Source organism: Panicum virgatum, chromosome 8N (genome assembly GCF_016808335.1).
Source record: "Panicum virgatum strain AP13 chromosome 8N, P.virgatum_v5, whole genome shotgun sequence".
Lineage (NCBI taxonomy): Eukaryota > Viridiplantae > Streptophyta > Magnoliopsida > Poales > Poaceae > Panicum > Panicum virgatum.
The window spans coordinates 29,030,096-29,049,882 of record NC_053152.1 but is presented as its reverse complement, the minus strand read 5'-3'; the positions used below and the strand labels follow the sequence as shown (position 1 = coordinate 29,049,882).

Below are 19,787 nucleotides of genomic sequence, written 5' to 3'. Positions count from 1 at the left end.
GTCACCACCACCCATGTGTCTTATGGCACTAGGTAATAACGATGTAAGTGATGACTCCTCCTCAAATGATGAATCCGATGTTGAAACCAATGAACTTTGTGAGATGATGACACTCCTCCATAATCAACAAGAATATCTCATTAAACAAAATGAAGAAATCAAAGCTCTCAAGAGTAAAGAAAAACTTCATGCTTCATTTGTCTCAAGATATGAGAACTTGCTAAACAAATTCAATTTGTTAGACAATGAGCATAAAGAACTTAAAATGAAATATGAGAGTCTTGAGTCTAAAAGTGAATCATCATCGGATAAATCATTTCCTTGCAATATTCCTTGTGCTATCTCTTTTGACAAGGTAGATGCGTCTACCTCTTGTGATCTAACCCCTTGCAATGAGAATGTGATTGTAGAAACTTGTGATGATCTCATTGCTAAGGAAAATGATGAGCTTAAACAAGAGATAGAAAAGCTAATGACGGACTTGAGGCGGCTCAAAGGAAAGTACACTCAAGAGCAAGTCCAACCTTCTCAAGATAACACCTACGCGGGCGTGAAGAAGCTTGAGAAGGGAGAAACCGTGACTTGTTTCAAGTGTCACAAAGAAGGCCACAAGTCCTACCAATGCAAGGAGAAAGAGGGCAAAGAAAATAGCAAGCCCAAGAACTTGAACAAGAACAAGAAGGCTAAGGAGATCAAGAAAAGCACATCTCCATACTTGAAGGCGTCCTACATGTACACCAAGCCCACCCACAAGAATAAGCAAAAGAGCAACCACTACATACTTGAAAAGAAGAAGAATGGCAAGGTGGTGGCTCATGTCATGGGGTGGAGAACATATGGATGGAACCAACCTATTTGGGTGCCCAAGGATATTATTCATACCATGGATGGCTCTCAAAAGGTTTGGGTTCCTAAGACTTAGGCACCAAACAAGTGCAACGGGGGATTTGGATGCTTAGCTTACAAGTTAAAGTGAAGGTTCAAGCCAAAACAAGCTAAGCTCACAACTTGGACATTTGTTGCCCAAGTTCCCCATAAGGTAATGGTAGCTAGATTTCAATTCAAGCATCATGTAGCTCCATTGCTTTTGCTAGGATGTTTGCTTGTTTTGCATCTCCTAGTGTCATATATGGTGGGTTGCTTGTGCCATGACTCTAACCCATGAGCAACCTACATGGTTTAACAAGTGTGTAGAAAGCTACACAAGGTTACCTTCCATGGTACATGTACTTCATGAGGTATGTATTTCATATGTGTACCATGAACACAAACTATAGGGTAAACTTCCCAATTGTGTCAAAATCAATGTGCATACATTTTCTTGGTGATTCAAACACTAAATGCACACATTTAGGGGGAGTTCACTCTATGGTTTGTGATTTTGAGACTAACATGTTTGCTAGCTTATCTTTTGTAGTCTCACGTGGAGTTAACACTCTAAGAGAATGTTTCTCACAATCAATGTGAACAAACAACTCTATAAGAGTGGTTAGATAAATTGTGCCTTCATGCATGTTGAGCCATGCTTTATTGAACTTAAATGCTCATATCTAAGTTCATAGGCTATGTGCTCATACACTTGCTCAACCTTGGTGTACCAAGTACTCTTCCTTCAAAGACTTTCAATTTGGTACATACAAGGTAAACTAAGTTGTTCCCCCGGAGGTATGCTAGGTTCTAAACTCATTCAATTGGTATAATTGTCAATTTCTTATCCTTTTTAGAGCTACCTCCGTGCATGATATGATCTAAGCTTTCTAGTTATAACATCTAGTTGTGCACTTGATTTTCACATTATCACTTTATGCACATACTTGTGGAAAGCTTAGCTCATGTCATGCTAGTTTCGTGATTTTGTGATCCACCATAGTAAATTCTCAATTGGTATCTTCATTGATATCATACAATTGGATCATGAGTCATGGAGCTAACTCCCTAGGATACTAATCTTCTTTTGAGCTATATTATTTTGCAAGACCTTTTAGAAGCAAGACCTTTTAAGTAATTTGATTCCAAAGAGGGACAAATGTGGATCAAATCAAGGTATTTTCTCAAGGAGAGGAAGCATATCCCGAAGAGGGAGAAATACCAAAGTGAATCAAGTAATGAGGGAGAATCAAAGGGGGAATCAATGTTTTAGAGGGAGGCCAAGTCATCATTATATGGTGGTAAGCATCCAAGCTACGGGGAATTTGGAGGCTTGACAAGGTTTGGGATGCATAAGTAGGGATGCATCATGCAAAGATAAAGGAAAGCCAAGTTATGGATTAAAGATTAGTAACCCAAATTCCCCTCCCCTACATATGAGGTAATGAGCAAGGTAAAAGGATTATCTCAAATTCATTTGATATCCTTCATGCATCATTGTAGCTCAATGCCTCTCTAGGAATGCATGATCTTATCTTTACAATTGGTATTTACATTTGGTATCTTTTATGCCTTCCTAGAAATATCATATGGTAGGTTGTTTTGGTACTAACTTCTTATCTAGTGCAACCTACATGGGCGAAAAACCGTTGCTTCTCCATGACACATATTGTCGAAAGAAAATACCAAAGTCTACAATCGGTATCAATCCTATTTTTGGTATTCATTTGGTGTCATGTTATTCAAGTTATAGAGTTTGATCCCCATTATGTGAATTACAAGTGCATACATTTGATTAAGTGATTCAAACACTATTGCACATATTTAGGGGGAGCTAACTGTATAGCTTGTGTTTTTGTGACTAACATGCTTTACAAGTGCTATTTGTTGTAGTCACACTCCTTTTTGTCCATATGGTAATACACTCAATCCCTCGATATCAAGATAATACACATTGCAATTAACCTTACATTTGGTATCAATGGATCAAGAAAGATTGGACAAGGGAAGAAGACCAAGCCATAACTCCCAAAAGGTTAAAGAGATAAATGATATAGGGAGGCATGGCTAGTCACCTAAAGCTATCTCCATGAATTCATTTTCTTTTGAACACTACCCCTACAAGTCACAATTGGTATTACAATGGATGTCAAGATAGGAGGTGCCACAAGTTTTGAAAAAGGGGGAGCTTGTTCAAACAATGGGAGATATGCCTAATCTAGTTGGTATAACACTCTATCACTAGTGAATTTCTTTTGCTACTAATGATCCTTGTTGCTAGTGGTTATGAAGCTTTTAGGTGTTTGATGACAAAGGGGGAGAAAATGTACCCTAAAAGCAAGCAAGTGATGCCATTAGCAAGGGGGAGGAATGGAAAATGCAATGCAAAAGGATGCATGGTGATAGGGGGAGGTACTTAGTCAATGTGGGGGAGAAGTGCAATTTGATGATCCCATGGACTAAGGTACAAAAACTTTCATTGCTCATATGGTTCAAACCTCACACAAGCCATTGTTCCACAATTCTTTCTACATTTAGTATCAAGGGCTTTTTTAAAAAAATGAGCATTGAAATGTCATCCAAGCAAGCTAAGTAGTTTCTAACTTTTCAAATTTGTATCAATTTCATATTCTTGCAATTTATCTTGCTTGCTTTGGTTGTGTTGTCATCAATCACCAAAAAGGGGGAGATTGTAGCGAAAATGGCCTCTCATGCCATATTTCAATATAATGTTTTGGCGATTGATGACACACGCAACACTTGAACTAATGTGTTTGCTTAGATGATATACTCAGTCTTTTAGGTTCAAGTGATGACAAAGAGAAGAGAGGCGAAGCTAGACCTAAAAGAAATCAAGTCACCGGTTGAACCGACGCCAAGCAAATTACACACGTCGGTGCATTGACTTGAGCACGTCTGGGAGTTTTAGTATCACCGGATGAACCGACGTAAGGCAAAATGTACTCATCGGTGCAATGACAGAGATGGCCTGCGGGCTAGGGTTTGGCACCGGATGAACCGACGATAGGAAGTTTGAATACGTCGGTGCAATGGCAGAAGCAGACCAAGGAAAATGCATACATCGGATGAACCGATGATGCATCGGTTAATGGCGTCGGTGCAGTTGTCCAGAGAGTTTGTTTTTCAAGGATCAGAGGACAGTTGCACTCACCGGTTAAACCGACGCTAACATTACATACACCGGTCGATTGCGTCGGTTGATTGCCCGTACACGTAACGACTAGTTTTCAGTGGGCAGTTTAGTATCACCGGTTAAACCGACGATGGCGATTTGGGGAGCATCGGATTAACCGGCGTTAAGCGTTTTTCTGGCAGCTTTTCTCCAACGGCTATATTTGCTTGTGCTGCCTATATATACCCCCAAGGCCGGGTCATTTGAGAGTGCTGGAGTTCAAAGAAGTATACTAGAGCTAAAGATCATCTCCAACCACCATAGAGCTTCATTGTACATCATATAGGCTTAAGCACACTTGTGAGAGTGCTTAGTGCTTGTTTAGGCTTAGTTCTTGAGAGAACTAGCTTGAGAGAAAGTCTTGCTGCGGCAAGCAACTTGTGTACTCGTCGTGTGACCCTCCGACTTGGTGTGGAGTGGCAACGACACTTTGTGCGGGGAAGGAGGCCCCTACTTGGTGTTAAAGCTCCAAGATAGTGAAGACGGTGCCGTGGTGACGCTTCGAGATAGACGGTGGCGGTGACCTCGTCTTTGTGACTTGGCGTCACTTAGCCTTTGCTTGTCGGGAGCCTTGGAGGCGTGGCAAGACGGTGATCAAGCGAAGAGACTCGGCATCCCACTTGTTCTTTGTGAGCAAGTGGCCGTGGACGTAGGGAGGGACTTTGGTGTCCTAACCGAACCACGTTAAATCGTGTGTCTTGGTGTCTTCACGGGAGTTTGCATATCCTCTCCCTTACCGCTTTACTTACCGCATTACGTTTCCGCATTTACTCTTTCTTGCTTACCTTTACTTTCCTAGTTAGTTTGATTAGGATTGTCTATAGGTTGCAAGTCTTTTGGGGTAAGTAGAGGGTAGCATAGATAAACCTTAGTCATAACTAGCATGTGTAGGACGTGTTAGGTTTATCTTATGCAATTAGATTGAGCCCTAGGATAGAAAAGCGATTAGCGACCCTATTCACCCCCTCCCCCTCTAGGGTCGGACACCCCGGTGATCCTTACACACAGCAAACTCCTTCTTCTTCCCAAAACCAGTAGCGCAGAAACCCCAATCCTTCACCACCAGCAATGGCGATTTCTTCTTCTTCCGGCTCCAACTCCTTTGGAGACTCCTCTTCTTCCTCCTCCTCTCCCCCTTCTTCTTCTTCCCTCTCGGCCTCCTCCATCGACTCTATCCCAGAGAGCCGAGAGCCGACCCCCGAGTGGGACCCGACAGCAGCCTATGAGGCGCTGGCTCCTCTGCACTGGGATGCAGAGGAGTTCGATTTCGGGGTCGCCTCCGAGGAGGACGAGCCCATGACTGAAGGAGAGGAAGACCTCCAGTTCCTCTTCCAAGAGGAACTGGAGAACAGTGAAGATGACGCCTTCTCCTGGGAAGGAGCCGACTCCTCCGAAGATATCGGCTCTTCTTCCAGCGATGATACGGCGGCAGGGGGAAACCCCCATCAGTTCCTCAAGGCCCCCATGGAGGGGAGCGAAGAAGGAAGCAGCAGCAGCACCGAGGACGACGGCAGCAGCAGCAGCGACGACGACGACGACGATGGTGGAGACGCACCGTCGCGAAGCCCGAAGCGCCGTAGGTGTTCAGACACCTACGACTGGTAGATGTAGGCAGCATCATAGGAATAGGATCATAAAGCCGAAGGATTAATTCCTTTTGTAAAATCGGCTTTCTCTGTAATGAATTTCCTTTTAATGAAATCAAATTCCCCTTATTTCCATGTGCCTTCGTTTATTTTCCAAAAAGCCAATGGCAACGCATCAGGCTTCCATAAATATCCAAGAGCCGACGAAATTCAAACTAGAAGCAACCCGCAGAAGAATAACACTTCCAGTCTGAACCGAACTCGACGAACCCTCAAACTCGAGTGTAATTCAAAAACCAAGCTCTACAAATCCGAGCAAGAATTATCCAGACAGCCAGAATTCAAACCAGAATCTCCAGCAATCAAACCCTAAGTCAACAGATCTGACCATGGCATATTCTACAGCTCAAACGACAAGCTCTGCAGTCCACGATGCGGCAATCCACGGCCTGAAGGTAATATACAGCCTAATCTTTCAATTTTCTTCAGCTTACCAAGTTTCTGAAACTGAAACTCTGAAACATGACACCATACACATATTTCTGAACTTCTGAACTTCAGGTATCAGACATCCTTTTGCCGCATCCTTCTAATCCAAAATCTTTCTGTCTTGGCCCACAAACCCATGAAACCCCCACAGATTTGATCTCTTGTGAAGCAAATAGGATTCCTTTTGTGAGTCAAAACATCGATTTGAACCTCTGGGCCGACTGCTTAAGAGCCTGGCCTAATCCACCTGAGAGCTGGATTACAGGGTATACCAAAGTAGCAAAAGCTCACATGCCCTTGTGGCAAGATTTAAACATAGCCGATGCACTTAGCTTATCACTGTCACCCTTGACAAAGATGAAAATCTTCTGAAAACCATCGACTATTTCTGGTCTGATGCTCTGAATTGTTTCCTTTTTGGCCACGGACCCATGACTCCCACTCTGCTAGATGTTGTCATGATCACTGGACTAGACATTAATTCCCCCAATCCTGCTGCTCACAAAATGGCAGAAGTTCCCTTCAAGCTTTCTTCCAAAGTCAACTGCACAAATTGGGGTACTTACATGAATCAGCACATGAAAACAAAAGGTCCAGTGACTGAGAAGGAACACACAACCTTCTTAAATCTTTGGCTAGAGCACTTCATCTTCTGTGGCCCTTCCTTAGCTCCAACCAAGAACTATCTCCCTTTGGCCTACCACCTGGCCCATGGTAATCACACCGGCCTAGGCAAACTCTTTCTTGGAGAAACATACAGATATCTCCATCTAATGACATCTAACTTGCTCAACCACAAGAAACTGAGAACTGGAGGCCCTTGGTGGTTTATTCAGTTATGGGCACAACTGTATTTTCAACACCATGTCCCAAACTTCCAAGACCTGACCAAGAACTCCTTTCCTGATGAAAATGGCAATCCAATCAGATGTACTAGTTATGGCCAAGCTTTATTTAGTCTCCCAGGCAGTAAACTGAATTCGGCAGATGCAGCAAATTGGTTCAGGGTCTTCTACAAAGGACTAGATAATCCTCTCTACCTTCCGTTTACTGAATCTGAATCCTTTGAGAACCCAACTGCCTTCAGATTAGATAACTTTGCCGATGACGACAGCACTCGGCATCTGTATTCATTAATGATTCGACCTGGCTTCCTCCCTGTTGGCATCAGTACTTCTAACAGAATTATCAAGCCAGGCTATGAATCTTACCTGCCAGTCATAGCGGCTCGGCAATTTGGCCTAGGACAGGTCCCTCCCCACTTCCATATTTACCACTTGGTGGAGAGCAGAGCCGATCTGCCTGATGGTCTCACCAGCTCGAGATGCTACAGCATGTTTGACAACCTCCTCATTTCAATACTAGCCGATTTGTCTTTCACTTCCTCATCAATCGGCTTTGATACTTGGTGGAACATGTGGAAAACTCATGTTTTCAGAAAAGCTCTAGGTCCTCGACTGCAGCAAATCGATCCTGAATATGTAATCTTCGAGGAAGAGGTACTGAATTTATGCATTTTATTCCTCCTAAGTCCTCTACTCCTTTCTCTTGGCTTAACCTACTCATCCTGTCAGCAGCAACAAGATGGTTCAGAACCCACGACCAGTACTGGGGAACCATTTCACTTTCTTCCAACTACTCCTGATGTACTTTTCTGCAAAGGATCACCACCAATGAAGAAAGTGATAATGTCTGTTCAGCCAGACTTACTTCAGTCGGCTTCCAGGCGAAGACAAGCCTCTGCAGTAGTTGCCCCCCGAGTCTTGACCAAGAAAAGGAAGATGATCACAAGACGAGTGATCAAGAAACCAGCACCAGCATCTCCGAGTCCATCAGAGTTCAACACCAACCAGGTAACTCATCTTTCAAAACCTTCTTCTTCATTTTAGACATATATGCTCTGGTTGACTATAATTCTATTTCCAGGATGCAGCTGAAGAAACCTCCAATGTAGAAGGCCTGAATCAACATGAGACGGCTGCAACTCCCGATGCACTGATGGATACAAGCGAAGAACAAACTGATACAGTCGAGGTTCTTGACGCTAACACCAGCTCTGATAGGACGATTGCTCCCGAACCGACCAACACTTCTTTTTCAGAACAGGTAACCTCATAAAACCAATTCTGAACCGGCCGATAACTTCATAAATGTATATTGTTCTAACTCCAGAGATGTCCATAGAGCTTTGACATTTCAGGTTTACTCTCCTTCGACCCAGCATCAATGGGTCTGATTGCCCCTGGAGCAAAAGCATTACCTCCGCAGCAATCGGCTAACTTGACACATCAGCTTCGACTCATCAAGGATTTTCTATCTGCTCCAATCACCGCTCTGGTTGATGATTCCAGCAACATAAAGAACATCTTTGAACAAATAGAATCCCAACTCCCAGAGCCATTGCAAATCAAGCTCTGGTCAGCCAGCAACCTCCAATTCTTTCGGATAGAAGTCAGTAAAGCACAACAAAGGATGGAAGCACGTTGCTCCCAAACTTCTCTAAAAGCTGACATTACCCAAAAGTGCAAGGCCCTCAATCAGAAGAAAGCAACTCTAGATATCAAAGCTGACGTGTCTGCCAACACGAACCGACTCAACCTCCTGAAGAAAGAACTGGTGGAACTCGAAGAAAAGGTCCGCACCACCAAAGAACTCATCCAAGCCGAGGAAACCTCCATCGCAAACTCCAAGCAAGAAACCCAGGAAATAGCTGAGCAGATACAAGCAGAGTTTGCAGAGATCAGCACCTTGAGTCGGCAGATAGTCACAGGCGACAACAAGGATGACGAAGCAATTATAGCACGAGCAGACTCTGTCCGAACTGAAGCCATCCATGCCATAGAAAAGTTCCTGAACCAATAGATAGGCTCAAGAGAGAATTAGTATCGCCTGTTAACTTGAGATTTGTAACTGTCCTTTAAAAACATCTTAAGTCGATGGTCATACATCGGCTGTTTGCTTTTCATATATTTCACTAGCCAACTCAAAGTGTTGGCCTGTCATGATGATTTTTTTTTACTGGCCAACTCAACGTGTTGGCCTTTCATGACTCTTTTTTTTTGCACGGCCAACTCAACGTGTTGGCCTATTACACTGCAGCCAGATGGATCTCATTGGCTTTTTGTTACTCGCCTTCCCACATGCTCGGGAAATACTTCTTGAGATGCTGACCATTGACAGCAACGGGAAACTTGACGCCATCCATTTCCTTGAGCATGTATGCGTTCCCAGGCAAAACCTGATCAACCTTATACGGCCCATGCCAAGTTGGAGACCATTTACCAAACTTTTTGTCTTTAGTTCCCAATGGCAATACCGCCTCCCAAACCAAATCTCCGACTCGGAAATCTTTAGGCTTGACCTTCTTGTTGTATGCACGGGCAACCTTAGCTTTGTTCTCTTTGATTTTTTCCAGCGACCAAAGCCTTAGCTCTGTCAGGTCCTCCACACTATCGTTCATCAAGGCTGCATACTGTTCAGTAGATAGATCATTCTGAAACTCAACACGCCTTGATCCAGCCGTGATTTCCCATGGTAGCACAGCATCCTGGCCGTAGACTAGATGGTACGGCGACGTCTTGGTGGACCCATGACACGAAATACGATATGCACACAAAGCTTCTGATAGCACCTCATGCCAATGCCTAGGGTGTTCATCAATCTTTCTCTTTATGAGCTTGATAAGGCTCTGGTTGGATGCCTCAGCTTGTCCATTAGCTTGGGCATAATACGGAGATGATCTGATCAGCTTAATCCCCATGTCATCGGCAAACTTTCTGAATTCCTCTGATATAAAGACCGATCCTCCATCGGTCGTAATGGTCTGAGGGATCCCAAATCTATGAATGATGTGTTCTTTGACAAAGCTGATCACATCTCTCGATGCTACTGTCCTCATGGGCACTGCCTCTACCCACTTTGTGAAATAATCTGTGGCAGCTAAGACCCATTGGTGACCCTTGCTAGACGACGGGTTGATCTGTCCAATCATGTCCATGCCCCATCCTCTGAATGGCCAGGGTTTAATAATAGGATTCATTACTGATGCTGGCACTATCTGAATTTTGCCAAACCTCTGACATGCTTGACATCCCTTGTAATATTTGAAACAATCTTCAAGCATAGTGGGCCAGTAATAACCCGATCGCCTAATCAGCCATTTCATCTTATGAGCCGATTGGTGCGTACCGCAGGCTCCTTCATGAACCTCATGCAATAGCCGATTTGACTCTGACGGTCCCAGACATTTAAGTAATAGTCCTTCCAAGGTCCTGTAGAACATATCGTCCCCTATCAGAACATACTTCATGGCCTTGAGCCTTATCCTTCTGGGTGCCCCCCGAGCCGAATCCTTCAAGTAATTGAAGATATCGGCTCTCCAGTCTCCGGGTTCTAGAAACTGGACCTCCACCTCGACTCCATCGGCTGTCTCCTTGTAGCCAGAAGCCATCTGTGCTAAATCATTGGCTTCATTGTTCAGAGTCCTGCGTATCCAGTGGAAATTGATGTACCTGAATCGCGACATCAACTCACGGCATTGCATCCATATCGGGAAAAGAGCCTCGCTCTCACACCTATATTCCTCCGTGAGCTGAGAAATCACTAGCTTCGAATCTCCAAAAATTTCCACTGCTTCTGCACCAGCTTCGAGAAGCAATTCCATCCCTTTGTGAACGGCTTCATACTCCACCAGATTATTGGTGCACGGGGCAGTCATTCTGATGGAGAAGGAATAAGTCGCCCATCGAGGTGACACCAGCAGAATTCCCACACCGCACCCATCATCACAAGCCGATCCGTCAAACAACATAGCCCAAGCACGAATAAACAACGCAGCAATATCAACGCTGATCCTATCCGCAACAAGATCTGCCAGTGCTTGTCCCTTGACTGCTTTCGCAGGCTGGTATCAGATATCGAACTCTGACAATGCAAACATCCATTTTCCGAGCCGGCCCTTAAGGACAGGGGCCGACAGCATATGTTTTATGACATCTGATTTGCATATGACAATTGTTTCCGCCGAGAGCAAAATATGGCGAAGCTTTGTGCATGTAAAGTATAAGCAAAGACAAAGCTTCTCGATTTCAGGATACCTGGTCTCGGCGTCTAACATGCATCTGCTGAGGTAGAAAACCACCCTCTCTTGGCCATCATGCTTCTGGACTAGCACTGAAGCAATGGAAGTGTCACCAACCGATAGGTACACATAGAACGGCCTATCTTGCTGAGGAGGAACCAATACTGGAGGCCTTGACAAATATTCTTTGAGTTCATCGAAAGCTTCCTGCTGTTCTGCCCCCCAGCGAAACTCATCATCGGATTTAATCTTTACTAAACCCATAAACGGCTCAATACGTCCGGACAGATTAGAAATAAATCGCCTGACAAAGTTAATTTTACCAATGAGTTTCTGCAACTCCTTCTTTGTAGTAGGTGGCTTCATCATCTTTACGGCTTCTTGACTTTTTAGGCCGATCTCGATTCCCCTTTCATGCACTAGGAATCCCAGAAATTGACCGGCCGATACACCGAAGGCACACTTCTTTGGGTTCATTTTGAGCCCAAACCTCCGAGTCCGCTCTAAAACTTGACGCAAATCTTCTAAATGCCCTGCAGTTGACTTGGACTTGACCACAACGTCATCAATATAAATCTCTACCAGCTTGCCGATGAGATCATGAAAAATGTAATTCATAGCACGTTGGTACGTTGCACCGGCATTTTTCAGTCCGAAAGTCATAACCATGTACTCGAACAAGCCAACTGCACCTGGTACTCTGAACGCAGTCTTGTTCACGTCCTCTGGGGCCATGAAGATCTGGTTGTAACCGGCGTTGCCATCCATAAAACTCATCATTTTGTGGCCAGCAGCGGCGTTGATCGACGTCTCTGCAACAGGCATTGGGTATTCATCCTTCGGAGTTGCCCTGTTGAGATCTCTAAAATTGACGCAGACACGCCATCGGCCGTCTTTCTTTTGTACCGGCACCACACTGGAGATCCATTCTGCATACCGGCACGGCCTGATGAACCCAGCATCCAGCATCTTCTCCACCTCTTTCTTAACTTCTTCTAGGACTTCGGCCTTCATCTGACGTGCTCGTTGCTGAAACGGCCGAAACCCTTTCTTGAGCGGGAGCCGATGCTCGACTATGCTTCTATCCAATCCAGGCATCTCCGTGTAGTCCCATGCAAAGCAATCCCGGTATTCTTTTAGCAATGTGATCATCTCCTCTCGCAAAACTTACCTGAAGAACGAGCATCCAACTTACTGCTAATAAATGTCGGCCGTGGCTTATCCCCAGGACCGATGTCAACCTCTTCCAAATCATCAGCTGATGTGAATCCGTATCCGAGTTTGCCGTCATCTAGAAAATCGACCGCGAATGCGAGCGAATCTTCACTATCCACAATGTCAGCAGCAAACACAGGGAGATGACAAGAAAAATTATATGGCCAACCGCACGGGCTGGCCGCTTCTATACTTCTATTATTTCTCAGAACCCAATAGTCAATAGGTAGCCAACTGCTACAGGAGGCCTTCATGCGTACATGATGTAACAATTCCGACCAAAAACAGAATTTTTCTATTTTTTGGGGCCGATCGCCGGGACCGACCTTTCTATTTCCCTTACACCCCGTGGCTAGCCAGGGTGCATCTATTCTGTGAGGCCAGTGGATAAGACCAGCCTCAATCCATTTTTTGTCGCCTCAATCCGATCACAGTCTTCCAGGGCGATCCCGGAAATCGGCTCTTGTCCTTCCGCATCCCAGGCGTTCATATCTACGACCGAGACCTCGCTGGAATCATCTGCAGGGACCACCTCTACTTCATCGCCGTCCCATTGGACGAGGTACTGGTGCATTGTGGAAGGGATACAACAGTTGGCATGAATCCAGTCTCTTCCAAGCAGCACCGTGTATGTGCTCTTGCTGTTAACGATGAAGAATGATGTCGGCACAGTCTTGCGGCCCACTGTCAGTTCCTCATTAAGAACCCCCATCGCCTCTGATGGCTGTCCGTTAAAGTTGTTGAGCATCACATTGGTCTTGATCAAGTCGGCAGAAGAACGACCCAATCGGCGCAGCACAGAATATGGCATCAGGTTAACTGCAGCACCAGTGTCGACCAACATCCTGTTCATAGGTTTGCCGTCAATGAAGCCCTTGAGATATAACCCCTTCAGGTGTTTGTAGCTCTTCTCCTTGGGCTTCTTGAAAATGATTGGCCGTGGGCCAAGATCCAGCTGCGCGATGGCCAATTCCTCCGGTTGGGGTGCTCGAAACTCCGACGGGAGCACGAACACCATGTTCACGTCAGCCGATGGCTTCTCATCGGCTTTTGTCTGCTTGGGGCACCACTCCATCCTCGGGGGGCGCCTCACTTCCCTCTGCGGTCACCTAACTTGCTCTGCGAGATCCGGACGCGCTTTCTTCGGCACGTCAAGATACCTTGCTTCTGCGTCTTTGAGGTTGCGCAAGCGCTGTACTCTGCGCTTCTGCCACCGATTGAGCCCGTCAGGACACCACCGTGGGCGATGGTACCTGTCTTCTTCCTCTGGCTCGAAATCTCCTCTGGATGGTCGCCTCACATGATTGTCCTGACGTGTCCTAGGCCCCAAACGCCGGAACACCGATGTCTTGTCCTGTTGGTGCCCTCGCGGCCTGCACTCCAAGCAATCATCTATAGTAGGTAATCGGCTCATGCTGGAGTTCCAACAGTACCTGAAGAACGGGCAGTGCCAGTGGTCTCGTATAGCCTGGCGCCTTCCCAACGTCCTTCCCGTGCGGTGCTCGTACTCGTCTTCTTCCGATTCGCGTCGGCGGCGCAGGTTGTACTGATACTGGTATTTCTCTAGAAGCCGATTAGAAGCTGGAAGCTGATTGCGGATGTGACGCACTTGCTCTTCGGTCACATGCTGCTGTTCCAACTCGTATTCCTTCTGCGGCCGCTTGCCAGAAGCGGCCTCTCTCCTCTGCTTGTCATGGAGGCGCATAGGTCCCACCATGTTGATGTGGAATGCCAAGTCCTGGCCCTTGGACCTGAAGTCTGACAGTTCCACCAGGTTAGCTTGTGGGAAGGGCTTCATGTCCTCCTTCATAGTGTGATGATCCAAGATTAATCGGCCCTGCTCGATGGCCGATTGGATCTGGTGACGCAACTGCTTGCATTCGCCAGTGGCATGAGTAAACGAGTTGTGCCACTTGCAGTATAGCCTTCCCTGCAACTCTTGTGCCGTCGGCAGCTTGTGATTTTCTGGGAGCTTCAGCTGTTTTTCTTTGAGGAGCAGGTCGAATATCTGCTCTGTTTTGGTTACGTCGAAGTCGAAGCCCTTCACAAGCCCCTGCTGCTTGATCCACTTGCATGGGACAGGATTTGCCCCCCGGGTCCACTCTGCCACGGCTACTTCTTGCTCTTCACCCGAGTCGTCATATTCTTCAGCTTGTGCCATGTTTACATGGCGCTTGAACTTGTCCTGGTACAGCTCAGGATGATAATGCTCGTATGCGGTAAGCTTCTGCACCAGATGCGCCAGAGACGTAAGCTCCAACTGGAAAGCCGCATCCTTGATCGGCTTAGCAAGTCCCAGGACGGCCAGATCGACTGCCTCTTTCTCTGTGATACGTGACGAGTAGCATCGGTTCTTGACCTTCCTGAAGCACTGTATGTACTCTGACACAGTCTCTCCTCGCTTCTGCCTGACTTGAGCGAGGTCGGCAATTCCGGCTTCTGCAGCTTCCGAGTGGTACTGGGTATGGAATTGATCTTCAAGCTGCCTCCATGTCCGAATCGAATCCGGAGCTAGCGATGCGTACCATCCAAAGGCTGGGCCTGTAAGGGATTGGCCGAAGAACCGGACCCTCAATGGATCCGACACTGAGATCATCCCAAGCTGCGTTAAGTATCGGCTCACATGCTCGATGGAGCTGGCTCCCTCCGATCCGTTGAACTTGGTGAATTCAGGAAGCCGGTACTTGGGTGGCAGTGGGATCAAGTCATAGTCGCTTGGATACGGCTTGGTATAGCCGATTGCTTTTCTCTTGGGTAGGATGCCGAACTAGTCTCTGAGTATTGCACTGACCTGCTCCACACTAAGAACTCCTAGGGCCGATGGCTCAGCACTCGGCCCAGTAGCGTACTTTGCCAGCCACGCTTGTTTTTCTGCATCTGCTCCAGGAGCTCCTGGGTTCACCATCTGCACTGAGCGAGTTGGACTGACGCTGTCAGGGATGTAGGCGCATGTGTAACCGTGCGGAATCTCCTTAGGTGGCTCGGTGAGGAATTGGCCTTCTCCAGGATCACCGCCGATCTTGTGGACGACGTAGATCGGCGAGTTCTGTGGTCTGGGAGCTGCAAATGAAAATGGCAGTTACGGCCTAGAATGCAGTGCAGCTTCCTCTGTGTGACTCCCCAGGGTTGGCCCCGATGGAGAGTACTGGTTCTTGATTATCTCCTAGATGACGCGGTGCGCCATGCGCTCAAGCTCGTTCATCAGGCTCTGAGAGTGCCGATGAAGCGCATGGGCCACCATGTAGTTCATCTCCTGACGCAGGGCTCTGGTGCGTTCTTCAGATGGTACAGACAGATCCACATTGTCTAGAGCGCCTTTTGGTGAGAACCCCTTCCACTTGATGCCATGGTTGCGAGTCCTCTCAAAAGAGCCGATGAGATCAGCTTCCAGCAGAGCTTTGATCTCATCATACTTCTTCTTGTGTTCAGGAGGAAGCTCTTCATATGTGACGGGCTTGGAAGCGGGTTCTTGATCTTGAGCTCCGGTCATCATTGCGATGAATGTTGTTGCCGAGTGTCCCACCGGGCGTGCCAGAATGTGTTGTCGACCGAAACCCACCGGCGAGCAACGACGGGCAACACGAAGAGCCGGGAGGTTACTAGGGCGCTAGAGGCACTGCTCCCTCGTCGACGGCCCGCAATTTCCGTCACGCGCCCGGAGGAGGTGTCAAAACCGGGTGTGCCACCTGACCTATACCCGATCAGGAGGGTGCAGACGTGCTCCGAACAGTTTCCTGCATACAAAGACACGTGTAAACGTAAGTCCGAGCCGTAGTCGGCTCCCCGGGACGACTCTTGCATCGGCTTTGAAGAGCCGATCGAGTCCCGGTGTCAGACAGGATCTGGTTGTATCCGGATATGATAAATAAATCAAATTACTATAAAACTGCTTCAGTCAAATCTAGTTGATCTAATCCACGATGGTAACAGCTTCACTGCTAGATCGGAACATCCTACACGTGACTGGGCCTAGCGAACGTAACAAATAACTAAACCACAACCTAAAACAGAGGCCTAAGAACTAGCAAGAGCCGATTCCCGGAACAATCCCTATCAAGGCTAAGATAAAGCATCTACTACGCCACCGAATCATCCAATCCGTTTGCAAGGCCTAACCTAGCAGATATTATGCCAACTCTTAAGATAAGAGCAAACCATAACAGATCGGATCTACTAAATATGAAAGAAGCAGGGTGTTGTCCCTGTGCGACTAATTCTATACAATAAGAATTTGCATGAGATTGGAACGTTATTGCACAGAGACAACATGATATTCGTAGATGATAAGCAACAAAGCACAATGGATCTACTAAAAGCCATGCTACGGATATCATGATAACTAGTATTACTCGCCATCAAAAACGCTTCAGTACGAGTAATACCAAGGTAAAAGCAAGAACAATACTGCCCTGATCGCAAGAGGCGATCAGGGCAGCATGGCACTTACTTGGATGAAACCCTAGGGTTAGGGGTGGCGATGCGCCGAGAGTTGTTGTTTGCGAGTCGTGATGACGCTCTTTCATGAATAACAAAGGATACATATTTATAGTCCGGAGACTTGGGAAACAATCTAAACTAATCTTGTCCCGATTGGACTCTATCTCTAACCTTAAACTGAATCTAAGGATACACGGCCAATGTGGCCCATATGCTCACGCAGGAGCCGATTTACAAGCCTTCCTCATCTTTTGCTTTAAGCCCATCTTGATTTCGGCCCATAAATTAACCCTGTTAATTTATGGCGATAACAGCATGTAAAAAAAATGGTTATCTAATCCATCATTCAATGTTCGCACATCAATCTGAATCAATCTCAAATTTATTATTTTCATGCTACTTTTTTACTAATCTAGTATGCTTCAGTTTGGGAGTACTGTACATACTTCTATAGGCTTTTAAATTAAGCATGATGCTTGGGTTAAAAGCCTACCATAATCAAATGGGACATGGAGTTTAATTTGATTAATTGAACCAAAGCTGCTAGTATAGACTCTGGAAATATGCCTGGACTAACCCCTACAGGAATTTCTCAGAACCCTAAGGGTACGTCTTTTGAGAAGAATTCAAATGGAGGTAGATCAAGTTCATTTGGTGAACTTTGAATGAAACCTTGATAAAAAATAAAAAAGTATATATCATGCACCCGCCAAGCCAAAAACCACATAAATGATCACGATGGCATGGCGGAGGCAAGAAGTGCAATGATCCAGATCCTCATCTCCGAGACTGGATAACGAGCATTCAAGCTAAATCCAAACAGAGAAGTCCTGCTCAATGGACTTAAAATGGTTAGCCCTTGCTGAAGGTAAATCAGTAGTTATCAAACTTCTGATGCATTCTTAACTTCAAATCTTTTTGAAATGCATCAATATATATGAAAAAAATCTTCATCCTTTCAAAATAAAAAGAAAATATTTTGATAATTAAAAAAATTGATTTAGAATAAAACAATTACCTGCCTTATCCCCCATAATAATAAACTTAATCTGGGTGCTTGACAAGTTCCCTTCGGGTATTCTTTGCCACTAACGATTACAGGAATGTAGGACGAACAATGTCTAGGATCATGGGCGCATTAATTCATGTTACGGAGATGTGTTAACATCCTCCCTTGGTTTTTAGTGTCAAATGACATAAAAATCAAGTGTGGGGGAACCCGACCCTACTATGCCATCTCTCGGGCACACTGGTTTTGCTCACCCATGTTTTGCTCCTATAAGTTGATTATGCCTAAAAGTTTCATACATGTTAATCGAAGTTACAACATGAAATAAAATCTTGCCAAACTATGAGCTTAACTTTATAAAGATTGGCCAGTATGTCAGACCCGGGGCAACGGGACTTCTTATAGGCATAGAATATTCTAGAATAAGGGATAGCTTATGGATGTACCTTATCTCTATTGTAACTACCTGAATAGGCGTAGAACTAGTTGAAGTACAAAGGAAATTACTCGATTGTGTTGTAGTAGGACTCCAACTGTACTCAGCTAGGACTTTCCATGTAACTCTATCCCCCCAGATATATAAGGGCAGGCAGAGACCCCCTCAAAACATGATCAACACCTAAGGCAATACAACAACCACACAGGACGTAGGGTATTACGCAACTCGCGGCCCGAACCTTTCTAAATCTTTGTGTTCCTTGCAGCATCGAGTTCCAGAGCAGTCGATCCCTACCTACAAACCTTACTGCTAAGGGTATCTCTGAGCAGGCTTGGCGGTAAACACCGACAGCTGATGCTCCAAGTAGGGGATTCGGCAAGTTCATCGGAAAATTCGATGGCCGGATCAAGCGATGCCAACAGCGTGCCTGAGGGCACTACCCTTGTTTTCAGTTCCTGGGCTTGCACGGCTGATGGATCGGGCGCCTTCTCCAGCCACCTTGTCACGCCCAACTTACCTAAGCCGAAAACCATCAACCAACCCGCCGAAATCTGCGAGACCGCAGAACTCGACGGAAAACGAGCTCCACTCAAGCTCGATTCGGATATCACAGAGAATGTGTCAACTCCAACTCACGAGTCAGTCAAGTTCGACACTAACTCTGATTCCGAAAAACTTCACTTTTCTGAAACCCTCAGAAAATATGTAACTTATCTCAAGTCAATCAAACACCCCAAGATCAACAACACAGCAGAACCCAGAGGGATCAATAGAGGGATGCATCAAGCTTGCAGAATCTGCTCTCGGCTCATCAAAAACACAGCAGAACCCAGAAGTATCAAACCCACCTCTAGAACGGTCAGGGGATATGCTCTCAGGGGTCGATCGCGTACATTCTACACTTGTCGACTGCATTAAGATAGCCGAAAGCACCCTGCAGAACAAGAAGCAGAAATCAGGAGGAAGAATCTGCGGGGGATCTGGAAAGACAAACCTCCGGCTTGTTCGGTTGGGATTGTCTTTTTCCAGGAAACCCCAGAACCCTTCACCAAAACTTGCTCACAATCAGATTCCGAAACCGACTGACACCTCGAGTCCCCTTTCGATCAGGATTTCGACCAATTCATGAACAGCCTCGACAACTTTGAACCATTCGATGACCTCGAAGACTGGTTAGATAATGTTGACTTATTCATGGATGATATGGCCCAACAACCCTAGAATGCTTACGCCCTCTGGGAACTAGCCAAACTCCAAAAGGGAAAATCCAATGCTCCAGAACAATCCAGCAAGACGATCTTCGACAAACCCTAGATTAAGGAGCCTGAAGGACTGACTCCCACGCAATCATGGATGCATTGGATGAACGAGAACGCTCTCCACGTAGAGATGGGCATCCCGCTTCTTGCTCACCCAAAGAACACATATTCTAAAATCGGTGGCCTAACCGATTCCGACTCCGAGTACTCTTC

General features: G+C 46.0%; 1 long non-coding RNA gene across 1 annotated transcript; it reads left to right on the top strand.

The window, feature by feature from the left end:
• The first annotated feature begins 2,333 nt into the window (after positions 1 to 2,333).
• LOC120684609 lies at positions 2,334 to 3,421 on the top strand. Its single transcript, XR_005679368.1, has 2 exons — positions 2,334 to 2,463; positions 3,332 to 3,421. It is a non-coding gene; the product is annotated as an uncharacterized LOC120684609 (long non-coding RNA).
• The last annotated feature ends 16,366 nt before the right edge of the window (positions 3,422 to 19,787 follow it).